At 52.0% G+C, this 6,819-nt stretch overlaps 1 pseudogene; it reads right to left on the reverse strand.

Annotated features, from left to right (window-relative positions):
* The window catches only part of LOC107114414, a 45,932-nt pseudogene that overhangs the window by 19,304 nt on the left and 19,809 nt on the right, over positions 1 to 6,819 (reverse strand).

Here is a 6,819-nt window from a genome sequence, read left to right on the forward strand (position 1 = left end):
GGGATAAGCGGCGCTCTGTGCGGCGGGAGGGGGGGGGGGGAGAACCAAAGGGAGTCAAGGAAGAAACCGGGGGGGAGGGGGTGGGCGCTCTCTTTCACCTCCTGCTACATCCCCCTCCTTTCTCTCCGCTTTGGGTCATGCATTGCAGCCCCCAACCCATATTTCCCCCCTGCAAAGCCTCTTTGAGCTTACCGGATTCCCGCCCGCGCCCTTCAAGACTCAGACATCCTTTCCTGCAAGGGGCGGAGGAGGAAATGGCTTCCCCCGCCCTGGCAGCCCCCCATGTCCCTCTCTAGGACTGGGACTCTCTCTCTCCCCTTAACCCTTCGAAACTGTGCTCATTTTGTAAAAGAAAAAAGGGAAAGGTGGTGGTACTTATGTATACTATAAGGTCACAGTGGCACTGATTTCTGCCAGTTCTTCACTCAGGAATTGGGAACACCCCAAAAGGTGCTGGTACAGCACACTGGTGAGTAATGCCACAAAAAAGACCCCAAACAATTTGGAGCATTTCAGCCCTTCAAGGGAGCCAGGAGGGAAAACGCAAGCAGAGGACCTGAGAAAAGGGCAGATAAATGAAATGAACTATGGTATGGTGCTGGAGAAGTCCCTTGGAGATCAAATAAGTCAATCCTAAAGGAAATCAACCCTGACTGTTCCCTGGAAGGCCAGATACGGAAGCTGAAGCTCAAATACTTTGGCCACCAAATGAGAGTGGAGCCCTCACTGGAGAAGACCCTGATGCTGGGAAAGATAGAAGGTCAAAGAAGAATGGGGCGGGGAAGGATGAGATGGTTAGACAGTGTTATCAAGGCAACGGACATGAAATTGAGCAAACTCCAGAGGATGGCGGAAGACAGGAGGACCTGGCGTGATCTGATCCATGGGGTTGCGAAGAGTCGGACTCGACTGTGCGACTGAACAACAACAAAAATCCCTCAGCAAAGGGCCAGGCATATTTCAAAGGGATGAATAAAAAAAATCTCTCTGATAATCATGGTGGGGTTGTCTCTCTGTAAATAGGTTTTGATTTTTGGTCGTAGGGATGCCAACCTCCAGGTGGGCCCTGGGGATCCCCTGGAATGACAGCTCATCTCCAGGCGACACGATTACTTCTCCGGCAGAAAAATAAACGCCTCTTTGGGGTCCTTCTCCTCCCCAGGCTTTACCCCAAAACTCCAGGAGTTTCCCAACCTGGACCTGGCGACCCCATGGAGCCCATGAGCGGCCTTGCCAATCACAAGGGCAGGCCTCGGCTTTGTTTTTGCTTCTTTTGTCCCTTTCTGTTGAAAAGGCCCTGAAGACTTCCGACACCAAGGACAACATCCCATTGACAACACACTCCTTGAGAGCAGATTAAAAAGCAGGCGATAAAAAACCACGGTTGAAAAGCCTTTCCCTCAAGGGCTACAGCACGGAGTGGGTTCCCTCTGGAAAGGCAGCCCTGTTTGAAATCCCTTCTGGCTTCTGGGATTTCAGGAAGCATTTTAAAGGCTGGTTTTACAACCCTGATGAAGACGAGAAACTTAAAAAGAAAAGCTGTGCATTCTTGCCCTGGCTAATACAATGATATAACTAGAAGGTCTGCTGTCTATTTTGGGTTGGAGAATTCCCGGAGATTTGGGAGTGGAGATTGGGGAGGGCGGAGTATGAGGAGTGGAAGGACCGCAGCGGGCGTAGAGCTCACCCTCCATGGGGTCTGTTGTCTCCAGAAGAAATTAAAGTCTGGAGAACACCTGTAATTCTGGGAGCTCGCCAGACCAATGCTCCCTCTAAGTTGTGGAGTCTTGTGAGCAAAAGTTCGACTTTGTGAGCTACTGGCATTAAAGTTGTGAGCGAGCGATTTGGCTAGTGCATAAATTAGTTTGCTCTGGAGACATCCTTCCTGAGCTAAGACAAAAATATGTGAGCCGGAGGCTAAAAAACTGTGAGCTAGCTCACACTAACTCAGCTTAGAGGGAACACTGCTCCAGACCCCATCTAGAAGATGGCAACTGTACCTGTAGCTGACATCTTAACGTGGCTAGAGGTGTCCCAAGGGGAAAAGATGGAGGTCACAGGCATGAAATCCAACCAGGAGATCCTTGACTAACTCCCGAACAGTGGCCCTTCCGGCAATCCTCTTCTCCGTCGCTCAGCTCCTGATATTTCTGCTGTTTTAGCAGTTTGCGTATCATGTCTCCAATACCCCCCTTTTTCCATGCCAGGGACACTGAGAACAACCATTTGCCTTCTCCTGCCAGTCCAATGGGCGGGGGGAGGGGGGCGCAGCGAGCCAAGAAGCCAGAGATGGTAAATTAATCCCGGAAGAGCAGCACAAAGAGGAGGGAAGAAAAGCCCCACCACGGGGGCATTGAGCTCCCTGCTCCTGGCCCTCCGTGGGGCACCTTGGGGCTGGAGGGGCTGGCCGCTTCATGGGGAAGAGGACAAAGAAACCAAAGGGTTTTCTGGGGGAAAATGCTTGGTCTGGTATTGTTTTGTAGTCCTTGCTTTCTCTTCACATGCCATCCTAGAGAGGGGGCAGAGGTCATTTCAGGGGGGAACGCAGTTCCCCCGGTGAGGTGCAGGGGGCAGGGCACATGACGAAGCCCCGCCCCCTGCTTCCGGCTGCCCCGCTTCCAGCCCTCATTCAGCCAGGAGGAGGGAGGAGAAGAGGGGAGGGTAAGTTGCTTCCTCCCTGCCTCTCCCCACCCCTGCCTGCCTGGGGCAAGGGAGAGCCTTGGCGGGGCTTCCTCGCACCCCCGCTGGCCTTGCAGGTCAACCGCCGGGCCCCTGATGTCAGGGGGTGTGGCATATGCTAATGAGTTATGCTAATGAGTTCCCCTAGCTCTTTTTCTACAAAATGACCCCTGAGAGGGGGTAACCCCTTTCCTGCTTCTCCAGTTCCTGGGACCCAGGAGAAAAAAGAAACAGAAGTACGTGCTCCCCCCCCCCCCCCAACGGTTCCCCCGCAAAAAGTAACCCAAAAAAAAATACACAATGATATCCTGCAGCAGAGGGGGGCAGGCAATATTGTGGGCATGATAATGGGATTGAGTAAAAAAAAGTTTCTGATAATCATGGGCTGTGGGGATACCTCACAGTAAATGGATTTTAACAGAGGTCATTTCGGGGGGGAACGCGGGGGATCGCAGTTCCCCCGGGTGAGGTACGGGGGCGGGGCACATGACGAAGCCCCGCCCCCTGCTTCCCAGTGGAGCTGCAAGGCCGGCAGCGGCGGCTGGGACCGTTGGGGGCGGGGCGTGTGGCCTTATGACACACTTCCGGTGATGTCAGGGGGTGTGGCATAGGCTAATGAGTTATGCTAATGAGTTCCCCTCGCTCTTTTTCTACGAAACGACCCCTGGATTTTAAGGCTTGCTTTAGGAGCCCATAAGCTGCCTTACTGATTCGTTTAGGAAAAGGACAGGACTCGCCTTGCTTTACTGCCCCAGCCCAGAGCTTTGGCTTTCCCTTTCCATTCAAAGGGCTTCCGGGACTCCGAACACCAAAGGAAAACATCATTTGGGAAAGAAACAAACAATCCTTAAGCACAATTTTTTAAAAGATAGTGCTAACTCCAGGCGGAATCTCATCCGTAAAAGGTGAGCTGGGAGGAGACTGAGGATATTGAATAGAGGGGGGAGGACTGTTCATTTGGGCTCTTCACAGCCTCAGGCGGCCCCCAGATCTGAGGGACCTTCTAGCCGAGGGGTGGCCAAACGTGCTTAACGTAAGAGCCACATAGAATAAACATCAAATGTTTGAGAGCTGCAAGACATGAACAGATATCACACACAGGGTTTTATTGAAAAAATATGCAGATTTGCTTTTTATTAACATGAAATGAGACTGCCAAAAATAAAAACCAAAGGGGTAAAAACGGTAAAAAGCCCAGTAGCACCTTTAAGGCGAACAAACTTTATTGTAGCATAAACTTTCCAGAAACACAGCTCTCTTCGTCAGATGCAAGTGATGAGTGATGCATCTGACGAAGAGAGCCGTGTTTCTGGAAAGCTTCTGCTACAATAAAGTTTGTTCGCCTTAAAGGTGCTACTGGGCTTTTTACTGTTTTGCAGCAACAGACTAACACGGCTAACTCCTCGGGGTAAAAACAGATATTGATAATGATATCTATTTGTCCAGTGGTGTTTGTTTGCTAATGATATTTGTCTAAGAGAGAGAGAACGCATTTGAGAACACATCTGAAGTTAAAGTTGCTTTCTTTCTCTGTTCCCCCCACCTCAAGCCTACTCGGGGAGGGGGGGAGGGAAGGCCAATCGGAGAGGCATGCCTCCCCTTCACTTCCCCAGCTGCCTTGCTGGGAGCCGTACAATATGTGTGAGAGAGCCGCATGAGGCTCCCAAGCCAGTTTGACCTTCTCAATTCTAGCCTCCTATGTCCCTGTGTCCCAACAACCCTCTTCAGGTCGTCGCCACCTGCTGGTTGTTCCCCACTTTGGGTACCTTGCCTGGCACCCTCCAGAACCTTCCTTTCTCTGGACTCCTTCTTCTTCTTTTTTTGAATTACAATTTTTCTGGACTCACTTCTGAAGTTTCTGCCAGGCTAGGGGTGGTATGTTGTCCGTTCTGCCAGGGACTCTACTCCCGCGCACGGCTCCTGGCATTGCTGCTGCTGCCACGGCTTGCGTAGAAGATCTGTAATGCCCAATTTCTAATCCAGCCGATTGGATACCCTGGCATCAGGTCTGGCCAACTTACCTTTGGGTGAGTCGGAGTGTGATGAGGTCACTGCACGACGCCACGCTGTTTTCAATACAGCTTTATTAGCCAGTTTGGTGTAGTGGTTAAGTGCGCGGACTCTAATCTGGGAGAACCGGGTTTGATTCCCCACTCCTCCACTTGCAGCTGCTGGACGACCTCAGGCAAGCCGTAGTTCCGGCACAGCTGTTCTCTCAAGGACAGTCCTGGAAAGAGCTCTCTCAGCCCCACCTACCTCACAGGGTGTCTGTTGTGGGGAGGGGAAGGGAAAGGAGTTTGTAAGCCGCTCTGAGACTCTGAGGGAAGGGCAGGGGTATGAATCCAATCTCCTCCTCTTCCTCTAAGGATCCCTGCCTAGGACTCAGTTCACTGCTGGCTATAAGCCCACCAGGCCCCAGCCCTGCCCTGGAGTCTGATGCGTCCTGGGGTAGAAGGCAGCTGCCATAGTGGAGCAGGGGGGGGGGGGGGGGGGGCCTGTGGGTATGAGGGACCCAGGCTGTGACAGGCTTTGTATCTAATGGCCAGTCAGTTGAATTGAGCCTGATAATGGGAGATGTATTTGGGACAAATATAGCAGCTTCTCTCTCCCTGGCCCTCACTTTTGGGCTGTGCAAACTTGACAAAAGAAATTAACCCTGTGGCGACTGCCTCCCGCAGCTGTCGAAAAAGGAAAGCAGCAGCTTCATAGGCAGACACCGGAAACGCAGGTGGAAGCAGTCTGAGAGACATCCTTCCAAGGGGGTTGATTTTCCCCAAGAAAAGGTCACTTCCCTATCCAGTGCTGAAGCGGCTGTGATATTATTTTAATTTGTACCCTACCTAGGGATTTGCACTGAACCCAGCTCTTGTGGAAATTAAAGCCTCATTAGCTGAACTCAGCTGCAGAATCACTCATAAGGGCTTTACTGAGCAAAAGACTTATCTCTTCCAGTACAATGAAATATTATAGGTCAGTGTTCAGATCCAGTGTCAGTATTTATTATTTATTTATTATTTATTTAAGTATTTTTACCCCGCCCTCCCCGCAAGCGGGCTCAGGGCGGCTTACAAGGGGCATAGCCCGAACATAAAATCACATAAAATCCAATAAAATCCAACAACATTACGATCAACAATAAACAATAAAGTGCTTCCTTTTATCAGGCGGTCTTAAGTTGTTACAAATGATGGCATCATTGTCCAGAAATGGTCCGAGTCCGTCCGCTGTACTCATTGCAGCATTCTAGTAGCACTACGTTCAAGGACACTCCCAGCTTCGATGTTCTTACCACCGTTGATGGTAATGGTGGCAGCGGCAGCGGCGGCCCCTACGTGAAAGCCTGGTGGAAGAGCTCTGTCTTGCAGGCCCTGCGGAACTGCATAAGGTCCCGCAGGGCCCTGATCTCCTCCGGGAGCTCATTCCACCAGGCAGGGGCCGCCACTGAGAAGGATCTGGCCCTTGTTGCAGCGTATTTTACCTCTTGGGGGCCCGGAACTACTAACTGGTTCCGGGTCCCCGACCGAAGTGCTCTTGGGGGTATGTATGGGGAAAGGCGGTCCCTAAGGTAGGTCGGACCCAGGCCATATAGGGCTTTAAAGGTAAGTACCAGCACTTTGAAGCGGACTCGGTACGCTATAGGCAGCCAGTGCAGCGCCTTCAACCCAGGCTTGATGTGCTCCCACCTGGGGAGGTCCATCAGCAGCCTAGCTGCTGCATTCTGCACTAGCTGCAGCTTCCGGGTCAGCGACAAAGGCAGCCCCATGTAGAGAGCGTTACAGTGATCTAGCCTTGAGGTGACCGTCGCATGGATCACTGTAGCCAGGTCTTCGCGGTCGAGGAAGGGAGCCAACTGCCGAACCCGCCTCAGATGGTAAAAAGCAGATCTGGCAGTGGCTGCTACCTGGGCCTCCATCGTTAAAGAGGAGTCCAGGAGCACTCCCAAACTCCTACCAACATCAGATAGAGCTGGGTGTCATCTGCATACTGATGACAACCCAGCCCATACCTCCTGGCAATCTGGGCGAGAGGGCGCATATAGATGTTAAAAAGCATCGGGGAAAGCACTGCCCCCTGCGGCACCCCACACTCAAGTGGGTGCCTCTGGGACCGCTGTTCCCCTATTACCACTCTCTGTCCCCG

The sequence above is a fragment of the Gekko japonicus genome, unplaced genomic scaffold (assembly GCF_001447785.1).
Source record: "Gekko japonicus isolate JY-2015 unplaced genomic scaffold, Gekko_japonicus_V1.1 scaffold2271, whole genome shotgun sequence".
NCBI lineage: Eukaryota > Metazoa > Chordata > Lepidosauria > Squamata > Gekkonidae > Gekko > Gekko japonicus.